This window comes from Pogona vitticeps, chromosome 2 (assembly GCF_051106095.1).
Source record: "Pogona vitticeps strain Pit_001003342236 chromosome 2, PviZW2.1, whole genome shotgun sequence".
Classification (NCBI taxonomy): domain Eukaryota; kingdom Metazoa; phylum Chordata; class Lepidosauria; order Squamata; family Agamidae; genus Pogona; species Pogona vitticeps.
In genome coordinates this window covers 291,604,632-291,630,570 of record NC_135784.1, presented here as the reverse complement: position 1 = coordinate 291,630,570, position 25,939 = coordinate 291,604,632, and the positions used below count along the sequence as shown (strand labels likewise).

The following is a 25,939-nucleotide window of genomic DNA, read 5'->3' as shown; positions in this document are numbered from 1 at the left end:
CAGAAGGCATAATTGCAACCCAGCCTTTGCAAGCTACTTTGAAGTGCCTGCTCCTAATTTGGTCAAAAGGTAGAATTTTCCAAATTTTGACAATTTTTTTGTCAAAACAAATGTACACAACTGACGTTCACATTCAAGTCCGGACTCTGCTTACTGTGCCATTGTTTAATGAGGTTTGCTTAGCTGCACTATCGCGAAAGGCCTTCTTATTTGTGGCAGCTGCTATGTGGCAAGGTCACCTCACCGAAATTCAGTGGGCTCCCTGTTAGATGTTTTCACAGTCAACTAAAGACTTGCCTGTTCAGCAGAGCATTTGCTGACAGTTAAGATTCCCAGTTATCTGAAAATAACATGAGGAAGTAAGGAAGTAAGCAAGCAAGCAAGCAAACTAATTAATTAATTAAATACAGCAATTCCTTGGGGGCTTGCTTTTTTTAAATTCTGCTTTCAGAACCTGGCATAGACAGTTTTGGAACTTTCTATAAATAGCACTTCCTCTTTTGGGTTCAAAAATTGGGTGGTTCTTTCCTGTCAACTAGCCTTAAATCATCAAATGTTCTCACAGGACCTGGCACACTACCTCTGTAAAGTACAAGAACAAGATACATCGGTTGATAAATTCCCCTCTTGAAATATGTCCACAAGTCAGTGAAAGTCATGGATTTATAAGCTTAACCAGTTTCAGCTGCAGGCAGTTTAGCACATGCTGAAATCATGCACCAAAATCCATTGAATGGAAATATCTTTACTTTGGACTTAATCTTACACCTTGATGGTTTTAAATTTTATTCAGAAATCAGAGCTCAGGCTATGGATTTCTTGTGTGGGCTTCCTCCCACCAACTGAACGCATCTGCTAGGAAAGGTAGATGTTTAATAAATCTGCCAGACCAATGAATTCGGTGCCTAATGGGCCATTTGGCAACTGTTCCAGACTTTCATGTAAGCATAGCATTAAAGCAAAGGTTGACCTAATAGTTTATTTTGTCCTCTGCAAATAGAAATCGATGTTTGGGATGAAAATAAAGTGATCTGAAACGCACAGTGGAAATATTTACAAAAATTAGCAAAGAGATGTAACTTTGTTTGAAAATCAAAATCTGGAAGGAGACATATCCAAAGAAAGGGGGGGAAAAGGTATCCTTTGTAATGTAATAGAATAAAATAATGATTGTTATTTGTCTTATCTCCTGATCAGGCCATGCCATACATTTTTATTCTGAGGGAAATGAGTGTTCTACTTTGTGCTACTGTATATAAATGTGCCCTTCAATTAAGAGTAAGAGGACTTTCCCATGTCCTGTCAATGCAATTACATCTCTGTTGTTCACTGTTTATAAGTCTGTCATAATACGAAGCCAGATGAGCACTTAAGACATCCCTTTGCTGAGCAACCCCAGCAACAATAATTTTAGAATATGATGATCCCAAGGGATCGAAGAGCAAATCCACGTGTTACACGACCTGCCCTTTAGAATGAAATAAGAACTTCTATGGCTGAATAAGGTGGCTGGATAGCTCAGTGGCTTGTATATCTGGCTGTGGAGCCAGAGGCTGGGAGTTCAATTCCCCACTGCACATCCCAGAAAAGTCTCCCAGTGTGGCATTGGGCAAGCTGCATAGCTTCAAGATGCCCCCAGAGGAAGGGAATGGTAAACCACCTCTCCATACTCTTTACCGAGAAAACCCTGAAAAGCAGAGGTCCCCAACCCCCAGTCCGCGGCCTAGTGCCGGTCCGTGGCCTTAGCCGGACCAGGCCGTGGAGACAGACCTCCGCCTCCACCCCCACACGGACTCCCTCCACAGTCCCTTTGTGCATGCATATGCACACCTGTACCCAGATGCACACTCTCCCACCCCTTTGTGCATGCGCACAAGTGCCCCCGAGTGCCGCACCAGCCTTTGTGCATTGGCACAAGTACCCTCCCACTTCTTCACACATATGCACAAGTGCAAGCATGCCCCACACACGTGAGTGCCCATTCCTTCACACATGCACACAAGTGAGCGAGTGCTCAGGCAAGAGGACGCCTGCTCCTTCGTGCATGCGCATGAGTGCGGGGGGTGCCCCACCTTCCCCAGCCAATCCGCAGGGTTAAAAAGGTTGGGGAACACTGCTGAAAGGAATCAGCATAAGTTATGGCGCACACACGCATGCACACACACACACACACACACACACACACACACACGAATATGGAGAAAAAATGGAGCAGGGGATCCATACATGTAATAAAATAAGCTCTCCAGGAACACAAACAACAGCTACGGCAATGGGAAGGATCACAGCTTTCCATTTATCATTTGTCTATTCTGACTTTCCTTCACTAGAAGTTTTAAAACAGAGGTTAGATGGTCAACTATTGGGGATGCTTTAACTGTGGATTTTCCAGTTTGGTAAGGATTAGATTTGATGATATTGGTGTTCCTTCTACCTTTACAGTTCTATGATTCTTTGATAACTAGGGGGAGGATTTGTATGACATTTCACATTTTCTCTGCAGTCTACATTTGAACCCATAAACAGCTTCAAACATGCTTATGAGTAATCTGGCCTTTCTCATCAGGTTACTCATAAACATGTTCAAACCCACCCATAAGCTCAAACACAGGTTGCAGAGAAAAATATGACATGTCATAGAATTCCTTCCCTTAGTGTTAACTGACTTCCGAGCAAACCTAGAGTCCCTGAGAAACTTCTGCCCTTAATGAAGACAGCTTCTGCACATTTTGCCTGCATGAAAATTCTGTCCACAGTACTGCCCTCTGAACTTTGCGTTTCCAGTTAAGAGTGATACTGTTTTCACGATAAAGGAAATTTCATGCCTGGTATGAGTTGCTGGATAATGGAAGTTCTAGTTTGTCCCTGGCATTTTGTTGTAATGGTGTCGTTTGTGGCCAATTAACTCCCTCCTCCCTATTTACAACAGAAAAACAAAACAGAATGTTCTCTTTGACTTATAAAAGTGAAAGCTGTGGGTTTTTTTTCTGTCTGAGATGCAAGGCAATACAGTTTCAAAGTGTGCAAATATCTGGCCTGTGACCTTTTAGGAACATTTTTTTAAAAAATGTTTGTTACATGTTCCTCATTTGGTTAAGCACTGGGAAGTTTTAAGGGCAGTGAGTGCTAAGGAGAGAAAACCTTGTTAAGATTGCCTTTCTCTACAGAAATATATATTTTACACCTTCTTACATTTGCAGTAGACTCCAGAACATCCTTCCTCGGAAGCAAGTACCTTTGTAAGGCTTGTGACATAGTTTGGTGAAGGAAAAAATATGCACATGATCATTAGTATTTGTAAAAATAAAAGTCCACATAAAAATATGCACCCTCGAAAAGTAAAGTGTGCACTTGCATCAATGAGAAAATGCATTAAAAAGCAGTGAGGTATTGAGTACCTCAGAGTGTACATTTTGTCCATACTGTACTTGTATGGAAAAATCTGGGAAAGGAAGTGGAGAGAGTAATTGCAAACTGATATGATACAGCACACTAATACTGTTGGGATTCTGAGAAATGCAATTAAATTGACAGTTGTTTACATCCTTTGTAAAATTCCTCACAGGATTCCATTTGGTTAAGGGTCTGTCCAGACAGGCTATTTTGGGTGTGAGGTGGATCAGGCTACAAAAGGTCTGTTCAGGATGGAGGGGGGAGCGATGTGCTATTTGGCATACTGCTCCCATCTGAATAACAACCCCTTGTAGCCTGATCAGCTGTCAGTTAAACGTTTCCCAATCATCTGAGGAGGTTCAGGTGATTTTTTAAAATTATTATTATTTACATTGCTCCTCTCATTTTTTTTTACATTGCTCCTCCCTGTGTGTGTCACTACCATTCCATTTTCTCAGTTCCCTCTGCTTCCTTTCCCTCATGCTCCCTCCACTTTCTCTCTCCAATTCTTCCTCAGAATCTGCAGGAGGCTGCTATGTTCTGGACAAACAGGCGAAGAAAAAGAATGCATGCCATACCGCTGCTGTAGAAAGGTGTGCACCAGCTCTTCAAGGGGAAGGACAGATAATTCTAAGTTGAAATACTTGCAGACAAGGAGTTTATGTTTCTCTATCTAAACCGTGCCTTCAGTGATCCATAGACTATACTGTATATGTAAATGACAGTGTGGACAGGTCTTTTGAGTATGTTTTCTTATGCACGTTTTGGTGTGTTGGGTTTTTTTAAAGTATAACATACTTATATAGATTTCTTCACAAATCTCACAGGCCAAAATTCATTTGGTTAAAAATCACACAGGTTAAGGTCATCACACAGCAGTTTTATGCCTTCTGTTAGCTCCCCTTTGCACACCCAATACTGCAGTCTCTATAACCTTCCAGAGGGAAGGAGAACTTGATGGTCCTCTTTATGTGATCATATAAGTAGATGAGATTCTGGCCAGAGTTTGTTTTTTGTTTTTTCAAAGCTGACAAATTAATCACCCACAAGCTACAACGGTTCGCTAAATTTCCATACTGGAAGCCACATAATGAATCATTTTTTTGCATATGTTACAGTCACTCCCGTGTAAGTTTCCAGCTATTATGGGACGTGTCTTGAGTCTGTACAGTAGGAGATTGCTTTTATAATCACAACAAAAATCAAAGCTAATGCAGAGTTATACAACAAACGGTGTTTTAATTTCAAGTGCACTCTTTTACAATAACAGTGTATGATTCAATTGAGACACCTTGCTTAACAATTTGCAGGCTTAAAGTTCTCTCAAAAGCTATAATATAGCATGCATGACAGCTTTGTAGAGTCTTTATAACCACAGCAACTTTGAGGTCACCAATATATAAACACTCATGCTTATCATGAAATGAACAGGTTGTTCCAACAAATAGCTTTCAGCAGACCTCAGCACTGAACATGACGATCTACCATGTATATTAATGATCAAGTACATTTCCTGTGGAAGTTACAGCACTGTAGACTAAATATTTAGAAGGAAGTTTGGTGTTTTGCTGGTTTGCTTGAATAGAAGCATTACACCATGAAAAAAAATATATGAAAGGTGATGTCAAATATGATGAGGGAAGGGCAGGATTAAGGCATTCCCCTCAATGTTTGTGGGCTCCACACACCCTTTTAACCATTGATTAGGGCTCATGGCTTTTGGGGAAAGCCTACAGGATGGGGAATAAGATGGTGAAAGGATTGCCCTGCCATTGACAGCTAGAGGTGGGACATTTCGTGCAAACATAAATAGACAAGAAAAGGAGGCTGTCTTTTCATCTTCATGGTCTTTCACTGATTTTTCAAGAACAAGCCTCTTAAACATGAATGATTCCTTTAAATGAAAGAGTACCCCAGAGTTTCATTTGCTTTTGTGTTGGTTTCTTTTATTTAACTTTTCTTTCTGCTTTCAGCTTTCAAATCACTTGGGAAATTTTCAATTGAATATCATCACAAGGGCTGCTCTGAATAGCCACTTGGGAGATCTAGGAGTGGGAAACTGGGACTTTTGAATGCTTACAAGGGCCTGAACTGGTTGAAACTCTGCAAAGGGACTGATTTGCTTCCGTTGTTCTTGTGAGGATCTAAGTTGGGGTGTCCAACTTTTCACCTTCCCTGGGCCACATTAGAAGATGAAAATTTGGTTTGGACCACACATACTTTTGGTTTGGGCCGCATGGGGGGGGCAGCCCTAGCCATCTTCCGCAGCCCCGCTCCGCGCGCTTGCCGGCAGCTGCGATCTCAGACAGCAGAGGCTGCCAGCTTCGACTCTGGCGGCTTTATGGGGCCAGGAGGGGGTCCACCTATTGATGGGGACGGCGCAATGCAGTCATGCAGCCCCCCTGTCCCCTCCCCTCCCACTCCTTCCTTTCTTCCCTCTCTCCCCCTCTACTGCTGTGATATGCCCCGGCCACATTCCAGCCACAAGCGCCGGCAATGTAACTTGAAACTGAAATTTCTTTTAAAATAAAAAATTGCACTGGGCCGCATTACGAGCTGACCTGGGCTGCATGCGGCCCTCGAGCCGTGGGTTGGACAAGCCTGATCTAGGTGATAGCTCCTGGTGGCTCTCCATCCTGGTTTCTGCTGCTTGGCCTGGCTGGCTGCTGGACTGAGAAAAGAAGGCATCAAATGGTGCAAATGGTGGAGGAGAGAGAAATCTCCCAATATTATGCTAGTTTTAAAGGATTCTTTAGGGCCTTTGGACAAATGTCAGATAGAGCATAAATGGGGGAAATAAAATGACCCAAAGTCAAAACAACAACGTGCTATTGTTGTTTGTGGCATCTATTTCGAAGTACTGCAGGAGGAAAGGGTGGGAACATGCTGGGGGGTGCAGGAATTCTGGGGCTGTACATGGCCTTTGGAAGGCCAAATATGGCCCTCTCCAACAAAGATCTAGAAAAATTAGGAAAAGCAAAATGCACTTCAGCTGTTATCTGCTATTGAATTCTCTACCAATTCAGATCATTTGCTACATGATAGTGCTCTATTCCAACAATCTTAAGGGCTTTTTCTAGTTTGCTGCTAAAATTCAAATGCAAGAGCAGACGATACCTTTATGAGGTCACTAAAAAATCAAGCAAAGAACAGACAGCTAGCTTTCGATAATAATTCATCTTCTTCAGGCTGTGTACCAAGTTCTTGTGAGCAGTTCAGAAAATTATATACTTTAAAGTCCCAAAGTCTCATGGTTATTGCTGGGGCCACGTTGACTTCTTGAGATGGATACAGATGCAGTCTGCAAAAGGCTTGTTCAGGGAGGGTGTGGCACAAAAGGGTGCGTGCAGCTCCTGCATGTTTTGGGGGTAAACAATGGTGGTAAAGCCACTCACACCTTGTATAGACAATACTGTACTGAGTTACATGGACCAGTTGTCAGAGGTGGCTGTAAGACAGTTTGAGATTGATTGATTGATTGATTGATTGATTGATTGATTGATTGATTGATTGCATTTCTATCCCGCCCATCTAGTCATTTTGACTACTCTGGGTGGCAGATGTTCTAAGACACATCGAAAGGCTAGAATGAAAGCTTTGATTTCCCAGCAAGGTTCATAACTCAACGGTGAATGTGAAGCCACTATGTATTCTTGAAGGCTTAAACCACTATTTTGGAACAAGTGTATTTTAAAATCTACTGACACTTGATGTTAGCTCAGATATTATTAATCGTGAGCTGTGCAATCAGATGGTTCATCTGGCCTGTCTTGTCCGGCAAACATCCTGAACCTAATGATCCAAACTTAATTTCTTACTGCTTGCTTTGAATTCAGTCTGTACTCCCTCAAACCCATCTGCTTTGCTTCATGGAAAGATTTTTTTAAAGTCATTAATTTTTATTTTTAGAAAAGGCATTACTATTAGAAATGATTGGTGCAAAACCTATTGTTAAGTAACTCTCATCTGGCCTTTGTGGAATGCCTAACATAACATAAATGTAGCCAGGGTAGGTCCTCCACATGTTCCCATGGAAAGGGGGTGGGGATTTTTTTGAGCTTGGATATCGGAGCTTATCGGATGAGAGCTTGAGAAAATTTATTTGGACTACAACACTCAGAATCCCCTAAGTACCAACTCCACTCAGCTATTGCCAGTATAGCTGATGGAAGGGTGTGATGAGAAATGTAGTCTGGTAAGAATGGTTGCCCAGCTCCTCCACAGACAACAGAAAAGCATGTCTATATTGACAAATGTTCACCGGACATGCTGCTGCTCGTTGTGTGAGAGTCAATGTACTGTGGTTGTTGTAGGGTTTTTTTTCCTTTTTTATATATTTATTTAGGAACAGGGATAAAGGGTATAAAAAGAAAGAGGGGATAGAGAAGGAAAAATGGTTTTGGGGGATAGGAGAGCATAAAGTATAACATCATCCAATCAATTCATATTACTAATACATATCAACTTTTTGCTTTTTCACAGTTTGATTACCCTCCTGCTTTTATCTTATCATTTAATTTTAATTTTATTCTATGTTATTCCAACATTGTCTGGTAACTGCTGCCATTTATACAATACATCCCATCGTTCAGTTTCTTTTTGAATTGAACAGTCTTTCAGCCCATCTGACAGAATATCCATTTTTTTCACTTCCCATATTTTCACCATAAGATTGTCTGGTTTCAGTATCTCTGCCTCCTTAAGATTTTTGTCATAATGCTTTTTAATTTTGGAAGGTGCATAGGTCACTGGATAACTCTCTACTGCATTCATATTACCTGGTGTCATGTCTAATACAGACGATTCTAAAGTTTGTACAACTTCATTTAAGTTTTGTTTGGCATCTACTGTCCCCTCTTTCGTCCCTTTCATCAAATCTTCTATTTTGCTAAGACCTGCATTCACTCGCTGAAACCCTGTTAATATTAGCCTTTGTATATTAATCTGCCATTCCTTTTCTATTTCTTGCACCACTATTCCAGAACTTTGGGATTGAACAGACCAAGTCTCCATTTGTTCTTTTGAATTTTTGGGGTCCATCTCAGGCTTTGGGGTTTGTATAAATACCACAATAATCACCCCCTAGAAATCCTTCCACAGTTGTTGTAGGTTTTTTGTGGTGTTTGGCCATGTTCTGGAGGTTTTTCTTCCTAACGTTTTGCCAGTCTCTGTGGCCAGCATCTTCAGAGGACAGGAGTTAGAACATGTGTGTTCTAATTCCTGTCCTCTGAAGATGCCAGCCACAGAGACTGGCGAAACGTTAGGAAGAACAACCTCCAGAACACGGCCAAACAGCCTGAAATACCTACAACAAACATTCGATCTGGCCATGAAAGCCTCTGAGAATACAGTCAATGTGCTGTTCATGTGATCACATCCCTCAGTCCCTGATTGCATCCTGCCTCCTAGGTCAAAACTACACACCTGGTAGAAACCATGTGGAATTCAAAATAATTTTGGTTGTTTCACGTGAGGCAAACCCTACTGCATTTTAAAATGGTGTCCAATGCATACTGTTTGGAACCACAGTATAACTTCCTCTATGGTCAGCTGGAACAAGAGCCCTTCCTCCTTCTCAGGGCTTGCTTGTGTGGCAGGCAGGTGGGTGGTGGCAGCCAAGGAGTTCAGTGCCAGCAGTGGCATCTTTGATGGCTAGGGAGACACCCCCCCCTTCAGCACGGCAGCTGCTGCTGTAAGGCAGGGGTAGGAAATTGTGACTTTTAAGATGGTTCTAGCCTACAGTTCCCATCAGTCCTAACCAGCATTGCCAATGGTGAGGGATTATGGGAACTGCAATCCAAAGTCCCCCAGTGGGAGGGGGCACATATTCCTGATATCTGTTGTATGGTGTGAAGTCCCCCATCTTGTGGGTTTCCACAATCCGATAGAGGGTTTCTACACCATTGACCTATGCTTTAGTATGTGTTGCTGTGAAAAATCCCCACAGTCATCAAGAAAATCCCCACAGTCAGACATGGGGAATATCATCTTCCAGGTACAGGGAGGACCGTGGTGAAGGTTGACAGGAACTCTACTGTAGCTGCATCTGAAGGGCCACATATTCCCATCCCAATAGAAATTCATAGTAGATAAGGGGTGTGGCTCACCTAGTTCTAATTCCCAACCATGCCACCAAGTGATACCATTTCAAGGGGACATTGGGAAAAATCAACATGGAAGCCCAAAGGATCCTGTGATTTAACGTCCAAACAAGTAAAGTTTCCAGACTCTGGTATGTCAGTTGTCAATACTGAACCAATAGAGCCATAAGCCCTGCTGGTCTAATACATTTTTCTATCTGAGGCAAAAGGCAAGATGGCTCCCACAATCCATTCTGTGTACAGAGGAGAAATAGACTGATAGTATAATTGTACATTGGAAATGGAACAGCGTCTGTCACTGCATTTGAGGGCAGGAGGCTAGTTTAACAGGTAAAGGACAGTTTTTTGTGGCACATACAGCTGAGGGGAATGGCTGGAAAGTCCAGAAGGAATCCCCCTTCTCTATATCTGTGTGGCACTCATCCTATCCCCCACTCACTCTAGCCGCTTAGAGTGGTCTTAAATGACTAGATAGGCGGGATATAAATAAAATAAAATAAAATAAAATAAAATAAAATAAAATAAAATAAAATAAAATAAAATAAATAAATAAATAAATAAATAAATAAATAAATAAATAAATATGCCACCTGAGGTGGCTGTTTCATTGGGCCTAGAGCTAGTCCTGCTAAGTATGTAACATAATGACATTACTAGGCTTGTTTCAAAATATTCTATGGGTCAGGGTACTGCTGGTAAATGTGGCAGAACCACAGTCCCATTTTAACCTCTCAGCCACACTATCCTGCTGATCTTGGAGTGGGTGAGCCCAGGGGAGTTAAATGTGGGGATGGCTAGAGATGCTACCTCCCCACACTCTAGTCTGCACAACTGAGCAGTATTTTCAGGGAGTTCCCAAAAAAATCTACAAAGATAAGCGCTCTGACTCTCACACCAACCCTGCAATGTAAAATTTCCACCACACCCACAAAACATACAGGCTCAGGGTAGATGGTCAAGGCAAGACCTGATTTTAAGTACCACAAAAGACAATGGTTTGGATAACATTTGGTATTTTATTAAGACAGTGAAAAGGTAGAAAGGCAAAAGCTTCAAAAACTTTCAAAAAATGTCAGAAGTATTTAAGAGCAAACAATAACATAAATCAGGAGCAAACATACAAGAAAAGAAAGCTAACTAAACTACCTAGTACTTACACATTAGTGTAACTTCAGCATAGTCTCAGAGCATGCATGAAGTGCATCCCTCACAGCTTGGCATAACAGGACAACAATTGAGCATAGTGTTTCTTCAGAGATAACTAAGCCATCTTCTCAGAGATACGTAACTAAGTAACTTCAGAACTTCTTTTCATATCTTATTCATAAGCTTTTAGACCTTTTTAGATGGTATGCCAATCAGGACTCAAGTTCCCTTGAATGTTCACGAAGACAGGAACAGTTTCTGCTTCCCTCCCTTCCCCACAGCTGAAGTCATTTCCCAGTTAGCATAGTACCAAGGAACAAGCCAGCTTGGCCTTGAAGTCTTTGCCCAAAAGATAAATCACAAGTGGTTCTTCCATTCTTTTGCAGGCAAACCCTGCCCCCTCCTTTCTCTCAGCCAGCCATTCACCTCAAGTCAACAGGGGCTGAGAAAAGCTTGCATTTTCCAGAAAGGTTCCCCGATCCATGTTCTCCCAATTTCTCACTTTATTCACACTAAACATAATGGCTCACCTATCACAGGGTGTCCCAGTCCTGGTACCCTCCAGATGTTTTGTAGTATGACTTACCCAGTGTGGCTAATGATCAGGAATAATATTGCACCTATTTATAAGCTTTAATATGTTATTTGTTTAATTCTTTTAAAGTATTGTAATGATTTATAATTATAGCTTCGGACTTTGTTAATACTTTAAGCTGCCTTATGTTCTTTTGGAGAAAGGCAGCACATAAATATTTTCATTTCAATAAATAAATAATAAATAAATAAATCTGCAAGGGTAGCCTAAAACATCTGCAGGACATCAGGTTAGGAAAGACTGACTTGTGGGAATTTAGGAACAGCTCTTCTTAATCTTCCTGTTGGCATAGAATATAAGGTCAAACATTTCAAGAGTCATTAGAGCATCAGAGAGATCCAGACTGACGGGTGATATAATGAGGACTTGTTCTATTTGCTGAGAGCATTCGCTATATTTTGAAAGTTTACATGCAGTCCATCTGTAGTCTCCTCTACCCGGATGTTTGTTTGTATTCAAAACCAGGAAGGATCTGTATAAGTAAATAGAATAAGACACATTTTGGCTTCAGTCAGAACATTCAGATGTTGCAGTCCTGTTGCATACCATGGTTTCAATGACAGGAGATGAAAATCATCTCTATATCTTTTTTATGTCTGAATTATTCATTCCTGTCCTTACATTAATGCAAGTCAAAGCTGCACCGTTCCATTCTGCGTCACCTGTGGCTCTTGGTTCCATTGTGATGAAAACATTCTGTCTTTGAATTGGAAAAGGCATGGATGTTGTTAGACCTAAATCCTCCAAGATTAGCTCCGGGATCACTTAAAATGATCAAAAAGTCAATGAGCAGGTTTAAATAAGGCTTTTTCACTTAGGTTGTTTTGCACAATATAGTTTGTTATGCTCCACACAAAGTGCTAATAGAAGAAACTAGGCAAGCATTTGACCATGCTGGTAGCTGGCCATGGCATTAGATGTTTCTCTGCCTTAATGACGCACACCTTATCACATGAGGAAATGGTGCCTTTCCATGCTGCAAAATCTTGGCGTGGTTAGAAAGGAACAGAGCCTTTACAAAATAGCAGTGAGAGTATTTTATTTGTGACCAATCATTGTCATGATGGGTGTCTTTCTTCATGTTCTCTTCCAATCAGATTTCCCCTTTGCATCTGCATTTGCATTTCCAGTGGTGCAGCTCAAACGGAAACAAGTGGAGATCAGCTTGGAAGCAAAATGAGAAAAAGTGCAGCAAGACGTGATGTTAGGAGAAGACCCACAATGACATTGAATGGACCACAATGTGCTGTCCGAATTTCCCCACTGTGGTTACAGATGCATTTCGATAAGTCATAAAACCAGTCCAAACTGGCTAGCCAGGCGTGACAGGATGAACTGCTTCAGCTGGTCAAGAATACAGTGGTCATTCTGTGGTCTGTAATGGGTGATAATGAACTAATGATTCCTTTGTTACAACAGCTTTACTATCAGCCTAATTTCAGATGACACAACAGAAGAGAGTGCAAATCTTAAGAAAAAGTCTGTATATTTTGCCTGAAACCAAGGCAGTGATGGCCATGAGACACAACTGGAAAGAAACCTGAAGTCTTAAGTCTGAAGCAGGAAAAATTGAAGTTGCTCATCTGAGATTCTTGGACTGCATCAGGTGATATCCAAAAACACACGTTTCTCTATCTCACCACTTCAAGCCAATATCTTCTCATTTGGAATCAACAAAAAGCTGCAGCTTAACCACCAGATATGGTTTCAGACGATGCTCCAGTAAGTCCTGCATGAAAGGCTCGGGGAAACAGTGGATCTGAAAATGGAAATACATTTGCTTGAATTTGGACAATGTCAGGGATCTAGTCTCCAGGCTCACAAGGCGGTGGGGGGAATAGTAAGATACCCATCTGTTTGTCCACAGTAGTGTAGTGATACATTTTGAAGTAGCCAAGCCCACAAGGAGAGTCCAAAAATGCAGGTTACCTGTGCTGATCTATCTCAATAAACCAGTTCTTCCTGGGTTTTTTGCTAGCAGGAGGATATCTTTTATAAAGTTAAGTTGTGCTGTGTGTATTATGTGCCATCAGGGCAGGACCACTTACAAAGACCCTAGTAGGACTTTCAGGGTAAAGTAAGATATTCAAAGAGCAGTTTTACCATTTTCAGTCCCCTCTATGAGTTTCCACAGCAAACTGGGAATTCAAACCCATGTCTCCTGAGTCCCAGTCCATTACTCTACCCACTACTGCACCACACTGGTAATCATCAGTGTGCTAACTGCCTATGACATATCTAGCCGTGCATTACAACAGCTCACAACAACACAAGCTATGAAATATTGCTTCAGCCCATTGGGATAGGACTAAAATAAGCAGGGTTGTGAGTAAGAGATTTTAATTGGAAAAATCAGGAGAGCTGAAGAGGCCAGAGCTGCTGTTGCCATTTAGATTGCTAACGCCCTTGCCAGCTTGGTTTCGGGTTGTAAGACGCTGCATATGGAGGTGATTCAAATTCAAATTCAAAAGGACACTTGACCTTTGCAATTCTGCAAGCAACTTCTGTATTGGTGCTGTTGCTGTGGTCTTGGGTGCAAACATTATAGCGCCTTGTTGTTGTCATAATTGGTCCTGTTGCCTGTTATATAACTGTGACTAAGAAGAGATTCATTTCATGAAATTGTATTTGAAAAGTTCATCAATAGATATCTAAGAAAACAAATAGCCCCATGTACAGTGGTGCCTCACTAGACAGTTACCCTGCATGACAGTTTTTTCACTAGACATTGGCTTTTTGCTATCGCTATAGCGATTCGCAAAACAGTGATTCCTATGGGGGAATTTCGCTGGACAATGTTTGGTCCCTGCTTCGCAAACCAATTTTCACTAGACGACGATTTTGACAGCTCCCTCGCACTTGCAAAACGGTTGTTTTCGGGACCTAAGCTTCGCAAGACAGCTATTTAAACAGCTGATCGGCAGTTCGCAAAGCGGCTTTCCTACTCCACCACGTCCCTATTCTGTGCCTCCTGGCAGAAGAACCAGCCTGTGTGGCCTTGGACAAGCCTTAAGCACTAAGGGGTGGTATATAAGCAGCACGCTTTTGTTGTTGTTGCTGCTTTACTTTGCATTAAAAAGGCACCACCCTCGATTCTAATATGCGGATAGGTACACGTTACATAGAAGGAGACATCACAGCTCATGATAAACTGTCTAGATATCTATTGGTATTTTCTCCAAAGAGGAAACTATTTTAATAGACTTTCTAATGTGCAATAAAATATTTACATACACCTGAGGTCAACTAGCATATATTTTTAGAAACAGAAACATATTTAAAGCGTTTGATTGCTATGTCTTTTGTACGCTCATCCCAGAAAGGGGAAGTACCATCCTGGACAGAGTTGCACAACCTTTGTGAAGTGGCAAGAACATTGAAATTTCAGGTATCTGTAAATATCATGTAATGTGGCTACTCCAGATACTTTGATCTGTAGTTCAACTCTGTAACACATTTATGTACTTCTACAAAACAACACCAGCCACAATCCAACATAAGGCAAAGCATATTTAAAGACACTGAAGTAAAAGGGCTTGTAGAAATTATCATAATCACCACTGTTTGTTTATATCACTCCTCAGCAAAAAAAAAAAAAAAAAAAAAAATCTGAAAAGTTTCAAAGAGCTATAAAATAATGTGCAGTCAAGTCAATTTCAACGTATGGCAACTCTTTCCAGGGTTTTCTACATAAAGAATACATAGGATGGATTACCATTCCCTTCTTCTAGGGGCATCCTTGGCCTGCGCAGTTTGCCCAAGACTACATAGGCTATAATAAAAATTAAAAGAGAAACAGAATGAGCCATTTTAAAAAATCAATCAGTAAGATAGAAAGCACAATATAAAATAAATAACGAGCACAATATAAAATAAATAACGAGAGTAAAATCTGCCAATTGAAAGCCAGTAAGAAGTGCTTGTTTAACCAAATTCAGCTTCAAACTAAAACTAGGGAGGTTTTCTCGTCTAAACGCCTTTGTCATCCTTGATTATGTCCAAAAATTGAAAAATGACTTTTCATGTATGGATTATTAGTTTTACAATGAGGAGATCACTAGACCATCTGTAATGGTTCTTTGACAGCCCCAGTGCACCTCCCACTCAAATAACGGCTGCCATTTTGAAACCTGTCTTTCCATCTGACAAGTGATAGCTAATATTTGGTAACCTGGGATTGCTTAACTTTGGTATTAAAAATATATGTCTGTGTATCTCATTGGCTGCAGAACTCAGTGGTTTAGGTTGGGGAGTCAGAGATTGGGAGTTTGATTCCCAAACCGTGCCTCCTGGCAGAAGAACCAGCCTGTGTGGCCTTGGGCAAGCTGCATAGTCCTCGGGTACTCCCAGAAGAAGGGAATGGTAAACCACTCCTGAAAACTCTTCATCTAGAAAACCGTGGGAAGGGTCACCATAAATTAACCTGTTTTGTTGGTGCGCAATTATTATTACCTATGTATGTACCACACAGGAGTGGCCAGCTCTGTAGGATGTGGAGGCCATTTTCCTCCTCATTTGAGTGTTAGTGGACCATACCCAGACACAGATTCTTGCTACCCATCATGAAAAATCATTCAATGTGAAAAAGGCCAGCCATGCTCCAGCAAAACTTCAAGAGATATCCTTGGCCATTTCCGGAGGGGGGGAGGGGGCGGAGTTTAGCCCTCCTTCTTTTAAGGCCAGATATATAATGTTTTACAAACAAAAAATGACCACAATGACACTTCTGTATGTTTTTAAAAAGAAATCAACCCTGAGTAATCACTGGAAGGACAGATCCTGAAGCTGAGGCTCCAATACTTTGGCCATCTCATGAGAAGAGAAGACTCCCTGGAAAAGACCCTGATGTTGGGACAGTGTGAGGGCAAGAGGAGAGGGGACAACATAGGATGAAATGGACAGAGGACAGTGTCATTGAAGCTACCAACATGACTTTGACCCAACTCAGGGAGGTAGTGGAAGACAGGAGGGCCTGGCTTGCTCTGGTCCATGGGGTCAAGAAGAGTCGGACACGACTAAACAACTAAACAACAACAAAATGTTTTTAAAACAGCTATTTTTCAGCCTAACGAAGGCTGACGCTTGACAAGAGGTTGAAAGTGCATTCAAGTGGCCACTGCACCCTCCAGATACCCACCCCTATAAAGAGAGAGGTGGGAGGGAGCTAGCAAAGTATGCAGATGCATTTTAATGTGATAATGTGGGTTTTTAAAAAGTAAACATTGGAATCAATCAATTGAACCATCTTTAATTTTCAGACAACCCTAACACCTAGGCTCTTTCCCTTACCATCCCACTCCACTTGAGATAAATATGAGAATATTTCTAAACTTAGCCCTGGGGGAGAGATTGGTCCACTGATTTGTTGCTGTAATAAAGCAATAATTTTCCTCCGAGGGAGGATACAAATAATGAAGATTTTTGTTCTGGTTCAGCAGTCTGTCTCATGGCTGTCCTATAGGCTGCCTAGTCAGCACTGTGGGAAAGCCACTATGTTTTTTTCATGGCAGGGCACAGCAAATTCAATTATAATGGAAAGCCCCTACCGTTGCTACATATTTTTTTTCCAGTTTGCCACTTGCTTTTCAATCAGAAATGGAAAAGCAAGTGTTTTTCAGTTCCTGTGCCTGAAAAAGAGCCAGTGGAAAATCAGGGGTTCAACCCAGGCAGAGAGTCTCCACAGATAGCAAAGAATGACTCAAGGCATTGCTTACCACACATAAGAGGGCAGTAGAAATGATGGTGGATGGTGCTCTCCCTCATTTACTGCATACATAGAGATAATGACTGAAGAGGTCTAATATGAACTTCAAATATGTAAAATAGGTGTGCCTATGGGGGCATTTGTATTCTTCTCTAAGTAATCTAAGGGCAGTCTGAAGTACAGGTGTAAACTACTCATAAAACAAGGAATTCCTAATAGAGCAAGTCAATTAGGAGAAGTGAGGTGGCTATATATAGGAACAGATTTTGCTTGTTTCATTAAAAGGCCACATATTTGTAGTCATTTATTTTGGTCTTATGTTATTATTACTATCACAAAGAAGAGGAAAGGTATGTGTTAAAATAATTGCTGCTAAAATAACTTAACAGGCCCAGATTATTATGACCATGAATCACCCTAAGAGGGTTTAAGGTACCGGTATATGATGCACTGCCTCACAGTAAAATTCATTCCTGCAGGCACCAAATTTTCTTCAGGAAGGACTGGGCACATTGAAAGATATGACAGCTTATTTTCTAACTCTAGGGATCTTCTGGAGAAGGGGGGACACATGTGGACAAACATTTACAATGCAGAAAAATTAAAACAACAAAACCAGAAGTGCTAAAAAATATTCTTATGGTTTTGAAAAAGGTGTATTTTCTCAAAATTAAAAAATGCTTTCATCTGACCAGTGGCGATTTTCAGTGATTAAAGACTTCCTTCCATCTTCCCCTTGTCCTGTGTCTACTGTAGTATCCTTCACATGGGAGCAGTGGGAGCCTCAGGACAGAAGTAGGAAATGTTCAGTTTTTGAAAATTTGCCCTTACTGATGACCTCATCAGCCTTATATGGCCATAGTTATATAAACAGGATTTCAGCCAGCAAGTTCAACCAGTAGGAACACGCAAATCCTATGATACCATTTTCTTGACACACCAGCCTCCATCAACAGAACCAGAGCCTTCAAATCTATTCTGGATTACTGGGAAGCACTCCAGGGGATGTTTTCAGATCATGGGCATGGTTATAGGAGAATAAGAGAGGAAAGTCCTCTTGCAGTAATATATTTAAGTCCATGCCTATTCTTTGATTTTCCATAAATGAGAAACCATGTGAGATGGTGGTGGACATCCCTATAATTTTCACATTTCTTGTAAATCACTAGGATTCTATATGTATCATTCTTGCTAAACTATTATAACAGAATTTCCTTTCAGAAATAACACTGAGGAACAGGACAATAATTCTCAATGTGAGGAGAAAATGAAAGCATTAGAAGCAGCTGAGGTTATAATTTGAATCAATTTGTTGCTTCCTATATTAAGAGCATTGATCCTTGGCCTTGCCTTGCTGTAATTTGCTTGATAAAATCCCAGCATTCACCTTTGGACTGGAATTTGGCATTCAAACATTGTAGAACTTCCTGTTCTATATAAACCAAACAAGTAGAAACACACCACCATTTGCATGTTGTCAATTGCATGAAAAGGTTACCTGCTGAGTTGACCCAACCTTGACTGAAAAGTTTATAGTGCTACAGTGCTGAAGATACCCACCCAAGGTCATTGTGCCTGTCTTACTGGGATATAAATTACTAAGGCTGTAGTCCTATGCATACTTAGATGGGAGCAATTCCTGGTGAATTCTATGGGCTTTTTTTCCTGGGCAGACACAAAAAAGGGGAGCCCTACAAGTCAAAACTGAGAAGACAAGATTCACTGGAGAAGGCAATAATGTTAGGAAGAGTTGAAGACCACAGGAAAAGAGAAAATATGAGATGGGTTGGCGTTGGCTCCCTAAAGGGAGCCATAGCCTTTATTTTGGCAGAGCTGAGCAGAGTTGTTAAAGACAGGACATCCTGGAGGTCCCTCATTCACAGGATCACTATAAGTCAGAGGCAACCTGACAGCACACAACAACAATGTAAATCAAGACAATATCCCATAATGAACGCAGTAGAACTAAATAATTATGCAATCTCTTCTCTATATTTTGTTGCTATGTGCCATCAAGTTGGAACTGAGTTATAGTGACCCTAAGGTAAGCGAAATATTCAAGGAGTGGTTTTACAAGTTCCACGCCCTCTGTGAACTTCCATGGCTGAGTGGGGATTCAAACCCAGGTCTTCTGAGTCCTAGTCTCCCACTCTGTCCACTACACCATACTGAGTATTCTGACTCTCTTCTATACTAATCTTCCACAATCTGGGGAGCTCCAGAGCCCTATTAAGCCTGAAAGCATGGAGGGTCAAATGTGTGGCAGTGATGTGGCAATGCAGGCCAGCCCCATCCCTACCCCTGCCCAGATATCAAGCAGGAGGACTGTGTTTCGCACAGAGGTATTAGTAAGTGCATTCAACTAAGCTGTTCAAGCAGGAGCATTAGGAAGCAGCAGTAAAAAAGAAGTGATTTTTCCAAACTTGGCTTTAGTGAATTCATCTGGCCCTCACCTGTCCTCTCTTAACGCCAGTGCTTTGGATATGTCCCAGAACTGTTCTCTGATCATCAGCAAAGGCACTTCGATCCAGCTCAGCCAAACTCATCACAGGTGCCCATCACCTTCCCAAGCAACCGCCAGCTGGACCACATCCCATCTTGCAAGTTCAGCTGCTTATCAGGTTCACTTTGTCATTTAAGAGCCAGTCCATTAACAGACAGTCAGCCTGCATATCCAAACTTAGTCAGCTTACATTCGGTTATATTTTAGCATTAGGCGATTGTTCTGTGTTTGGCTGGGAAGATGGCAATGAGCTGGTTGCAGTGCATTCTTCTGAAATGCATGTGGTTCTGCATCTGAACCAAAGTGTTTGTTAAAAGCAGGATGTGGTAGAGAAGCCGAATTGTCACATATGACCCTATAGATCAATCTGCAAGTGAAGTTTCCAAGCAAGAAACTTTTTTCTAATTTCTGCCCTTCCATTTTAGCAACAACAGCAACTGACACATTTCCATCAGGTAGTTGTGCATTATTTTGTTTTTGTAACATCTGTTTCTTCTCTAAGATTGAATTGCTGCTCCCCCAAAATGCTCCATTTCAAATTATTGATTTTATTTAATTTATTTAAAATAGTTTTTACCCTATCTTTGGTTGCTAATTTCTCTTTAAATGAAAAACAGGTATCTGTTGCAAGATTCCTTCCTTACTAAATGTCTGGCTGTCATCAAAGGAAATTATTTCTTCACAGAGAGCCAATGGCATGACATTACAATGGGCCATGCAAGGCATGGGGACCCTGTGTCAGTTCAGTTTCAGAAGACGAGGGGGGGGGTCATTCTAGTGGCAGAAGAAGATGGTGTTGCAGAGGAAGAGCAGACACAAGCAAAGAAGGAAGCACATCACATAAAAACTTTCTCTTCCTCCAATGCTGTTTATGCTGAGATTGTTCTCCCTGCCTGGAAACTGGACAAAGCACAGCAATTTCCTGAGACTTCAGGTTGTGCCCCGAAATCTAGCAGGCAACTTCCTAGCCTTTACTATCCTCTAAGAAAAAGTAGGTGTAAGAACAGCCAAACTTTGGGGGCACCACAATGCTCTTTCAACTTCTGAGAGACTCTCTGACTTGTTATCTCAACTTTCTGTGTTAAGTGCCATCAAACTGCATCAAATTTATTGCAGTCTTAATAAGGTTTAGATGGTATTGGAGTAGTTTTATCAGTCGCACCTCGTGAGTTTCCATGGCTTTGCAGGGATTTGAACCCAGTTCTCCAGAGTCCTAGTTCATCACTCTGTCTGCTAACTGTTGGGTAGCTCAGTACTTTAGGTATTTGACTGTGGAGCCAGAGGTTGGGGGTGTGATTCTCCACTGTACATCATTGACAGGGGCTGGACTCGATCCATAGGATTTCTTGCAGCTCTGCAGTTCTAAGATTACTATTTTTATTATACCACACTGGTCACCTGTCCCTTGCCATTATCCAGTTCAATTTTCTTGTAATGGAAAAAAAATCTAGGAAAATTATCATAGAGTAATTTCATGGTGTAAAGTTTATGAACATAAAATTGTTTAAGCTGATAAAAATTGTATTCACAAAGGCTTTCATGGCTGGGATCTAATGGTTGTTGTGGGTTTTTCGGGCTCTTTGGCCGTGTTCTGAAGTTTGTTCTTCCTAATGTTTCGGCAGTCTCTGTGGCCGGCACCTTGCTGTCCTCTGAAGATGCCGGCCACAGAGACTGGCAAAACTTTAGGAAGATCAAACTTCAGAACATGGCCAAAGAGCCCGAAAAACCCACAACAACCACTGATAAATTTTGTTTTTAAAAATTCTCAGCCTCATGCTACCCTTGGAATTTCTTCATATAATCGGGGGGACCCCTCCAATCTGGGGGCCAATGGTCTGTATAGGTTTGGTCACACAAAAATGGCTCTCATTTGATAACTATTGTGATACACAGTCTACTCTGAACTGGTGTTCAGTCTTTGTTTGCTGATAAGCAGGAAGGTAAATTGACATTCATTTATGTATACTGTATTACCTCCCACCAGCATTCATGGGAATTGCTTAAGTAAATAATTCCCTTCTTTAAAAAGCAGGATTTATTGTAACAAATATTTCAGGAACAGAACATTTAGCAGAATGAGAGCTAAGCAGACTGCCCGTTCCAAATGACAGCGCAGAAGAAATATTCTGCACAATCTTGAATCTGATCTAATTGTTGAAATCCAGTAATGTTTTCAGTGATGCCTAGAGATTTAGATAAGACATGCTACTGGCATTTATCTTCTAATATTAAATATCTGATTTGGAGCAATTTCGAGAGATGTGGAGAAATTTCATCACTGGTGAGAAACTATTTGAGGTAGCATCTCAAGGTTCCCATTCAAGCCTTCCGAGGCTTTAAATCTGCTGGAAACACCCTTCTCACCATCTCACCAAATGGTGAGGCCTATGTGGTAGTGATCTAGGGCAGTGGTTCTTAATCTTTGTTACTCGGATGTTTTTGAACTGCAACTCCCAGAAACCCCAGCCAGCACAGTTGGTGGTGAAGGCTTCTGGGAGTTGCAGTCCAAAACTCCTGAGTAACCCAGGGTTAAGAAGCAGTGATCTAGGGCAGTGATCCTCAATGTTGGGCCTTCAGATGTTATTGAACTACAACTCCCACAAGCCTTCGCCACCACCTCTGCTGGCCAGGATTTCTGGGAGTTGAAGTTCAAGAACATCTGGAGGCCCAAGGTTGGGGACCACTGATCTAGGGCCTTCCATGAAAAGCTGTATTCCCCTTCCCCTGCCCCCAACTCCTTCTGTTGACCGACAAAGACCTTTTCTTTAGGCAGGCCTTCAACAATTGATGACTTCAGACCACTGGATTCTGTCTGGTATGTTGTTCCCTGCCCCCAAGTCAAGTGTTATGAGTGAAGCAGAGATGTTAAGGTGTTCTAAATTTTAACTGTATATTAATACTATAATGGTTTAAATTCTATTTTAATGTTTGTAATCTATTAGATTAAATCCTATTACCAAGTGCATTAGATCCGTTAAGGCAGTAGGAATTTGGTGAGTCAAGCCCTCTTTGAGTTCCATTGATTCAAATGCATCTACTCTAGTTGCAATTTACTACACAAAGTAAATCACAGCTAGAGTAGGCCCATTTGAATCAATGAAATTTATGGAGGAGTTGGCTTACCAAAATCCTCACTGATTCAAAGGGGCTACTATAATGTTCCGTATTACACTAAGCAACAAGGATCTCAGTCACTATATTTTAATACTGTTGTTCATAATAACAATGTAAGTTGTCTTGGGTTTCAGGTGGAGAGAAAGCCAGCAGACAGACAGAGGATGTTGTCTCAACATCTCAAAAGATGTTGCTTTCAGCAGAAGAACAAGAAGCCAAATGGGTGAGGATGGGTAACAGTTTCTGCATTGTAAAAAACACTCCTATCTCATCCAGTGCTATTAGTTTTAATAATCTATATAACAAAGTGGCAGTTAATAATTTTTTCAGGTTGTGCATTTTACAGAAATGCACAAAAACATTCTCAGAAATGTACATCTCCCTGGGATACACATCCCATTGCTGTGTTCAGAAGGAATGAGGGTACTTTCTCTTGATATCTATAAGTGAACTTATTCACTCCTTTGGTCAGCATGCATATAGCTTTGCCAATAGTTTTGTGTTTTAGCAAACTGCCTGTGCAGAAAGCTGCTACAAAAATGTCAGTCTGTGAGTGGAGATAACAGCGGGATTCCCCCTTAATCTGATCAAAGATACTGTAAAAGCAAAATCTTGCCTACCTCTCACCAACTCTATCAGGATCGCAAGAAATATGCTAAGGCAAGTTTCCCTAATCTGTGCTTTTTAGTGGAAAGAGGTGGTGGTGGGGGGCTTCCCTGGGATACTCTGTGGCCTTGATGGGAAAGTTCTGTGGGCTGGACTAAGCCTGGGGGAACAGAGGTTCCTTTCCACTGGTCCAGATACAATCAGCACCCCAACAAGGACAAGAGAAGAGGAAGCTGCTGATTCTTCTCCTTGTATTTATTACTGTTCACCTTCCCAAATAGGGCAGGTGAGCAAACAAGCAAAAACAGCAGCAGAAGAAGGGGATTCCAAAGATTAGCAACAGACCCTGAGCCTTAACAATTGGGCCTTAACAGTTGTCCAGTGATGCTGACCCTACGTAGATGGTTGTTGCCACAAAGGGATTACCGCATTATTCCGTGTATAAATCTACACTTTTTCCTAAAATCATTAGAGGAAAAATTGAGGGTGGTTTTATACACGGAAGGAGGTGGAGGCAGAGGCAAAGGAGGAGCTGTGCTCGGCCGCCTCTCGCTGCTGCCCATTGACTGCTGCCACTACCACTGGATCGCCTCCTCCAGCGCCACTCACGGGCTCCCTTCGGGCAGGGGACAAGGTGGCAACGTGTCATGAGTGCAGCTGAAGACCTGGAACCAGAAGGGTTAACTCAGGCTGAGGAGAGTGCTGAGCAATCAGAAACACCTGAATTGCCTCCAGATTCTCCTTCCTCAGCAGACAAGCTTCAGGCCAGGCTTCGGGGAAGACTTATGGCAAAAAGGTCACAGGATCGCTCGAAGGCTGTCCACAGAAACATCCGTTCAACTAGCCCTGAGTATTGACAGGATGGAAAGGTTTCCAGCAGCTCAAGGGGCTGTTTTGCTATAAAAACAGCTCCTAGTCAGCTAGAATTTCTGTGGAAGCAACAAGTCAAAACCTCTGGCTAGCATCCACGCTCCTACAACCTTGAACCGTGTTCCTGACTCTGGACTCTGACCCTGGACTACGTTGTGTGTTTGGCTCTGGACTCTGACCTTGGACTACGTTCTGTGAGTTGGCTTGGTAAATGGTTATCGGCTTTGCATTCTTGGTATTCCTGACCTTGAACTGGTTTATCGGACTTTGGCTGTTGTTACCCCCGGGAACGTGACACAACGTGAGCTATAGGCGAGCCCCGGCAAGTTGCACTGGAGGGGGCAATCAGATGGCGGAGGCAGCAGCAGCAGGAGACAGAGGCGGAGGAGCAGCTTCACTGGGCCGCCCCTCATGGCTGCCTATTGACTGCTCCTCCACTTCCAGCAAGGGACAAAATTAGGGGTGCGTTGTATACGTTGGGGAGTTGTATACACGGAAAAATACGGTATCTCCATGTAAGTAAAACATTATGATTCCAGTTCAGCACAAGAGAGCTGCGAATAAAGCTTATGCTTCTCTAGTTGGCATTGTACTTGATGTGTTTATCTGAAACGGACAAGTGGTGCTTTCCACATTGCACTTATCTTGTACATAGGGGTGTATGCGATAGGGATTGGTTTCCTTTCATTTCGAGATCTTTCAGGTGACCTCTCTTTCATTTTCCAGTTCTTTCACCTACAGGTCCTTTCAGAAAGCCCACAAATACCTGAAACCTTCCAGTTCTTCCAGTACAGTTTCCCCTGTGTGAGATGGTCAACATTCTAATGAATTAAAGAGAACAAGTATACTATTCTTTTGATTAAAGATAAAAACCTGCTTATTTATAGAATGCCGTTGGTAGCAGGTGGCTCGTTTCCAATTACAGCTTGCAGTCGATTCAGATATGTACTGTAGATAACATTCTCTCTGGAAATCTTCACTACCCAAGATTTGGTTTCCAAATGAATTATTTTTGTACTCGGACTCTGGTAGCGGAACAAGAATAACCCACAAGGCAAGTTCATCTGCAGATTCTTTGAACCTGAAATGCTTGTTCTTGATGTGTGGTTTGCCTAACTGCATTTTTCCAGATAAGCAAGAAATACCCTAATTCATAAAGGAAACATCACATTTGATTCACAGAATAACTGAATGGCCTTTTGTGGCTAGTATTGCTTTGATGCTTGCGTGTTTCCCTTCCGTTTGAAGAATATTTTGCAGTTTTCAGCAAATTAAACCTACAAATATATCAATATTCCAACTCTTTCCAACAAGATCAGGGAGATTTTTTAAAAAATGTTTAATGTTTATTAGATGTTTTATTTTCTTTGTTTGCATTTGCCTTTTTCTTAGTTTAATACAGTGGCTCCCAACTTTGGATAGTTCAGGTTTTCTTGGACTGCAGTTCCCAGAAGAAATATGGTGAAGCTGTTTGGGAATTGCAGTCACCGAACACCTGGGTTGCCGAAAGTTGGGAAATGGAGATGGGCATGAATTTGGTGGTTTGGCTGCCCATCTGTTCTGCAGGCATCCTGGCTTTCCATGCTCCACCTTCTCGGAGTGGGCACCCACCAGAGGAGGTGGAGCAAAGGAAGCTGGGATACCCAAGGAACAGTTGCGCAGCTGAACTGTACAGAGCTGCTGAGGTGCAATTCATGCCCATTTCTGTTGGGAACCATAGGTTTAATAAAATAAAAAGAAAAGAAAAAGGTCAAAGGTTTTTGGTAATATCCTTCTTGGTTAAGGTGAGACACTGAAGCTGAAGCAGCCAGCGAAATTTCAAGGTTAGGAAAAAGACACACGTTTTTCTGTGTTATAACAAAAGAAGCATTTAAACACATGTGCAGCACATGCAGACCTGGGTTTTA

At 41.7% G+C, this 25,939-nt stretch overlaps 1 long non-coding RNA gene across 1 annotated transcript; it reads left to right on the top strand.

Annotated features, from left to right (window-relative positions):
* The first annotated feature begins 10,943 nt into the window (after window positions 1–10,943).
* On the top strand, window positions 10,944–25,337 carry LOC140704231 (uncharacterized). Its single transcript, XR_013541145.1, has 4 exons — window positions 10,944–19,897; window positions 20,128–22,257; window positions 22,691–22,779; window positions 24,759–25,337. It is a non-coding gene; the product is annotated as an uncharacterized LOC140704231 (long non-coding RNA).
* Window positions 25,338–25,939: the final 602 nt, after the last annotated feature.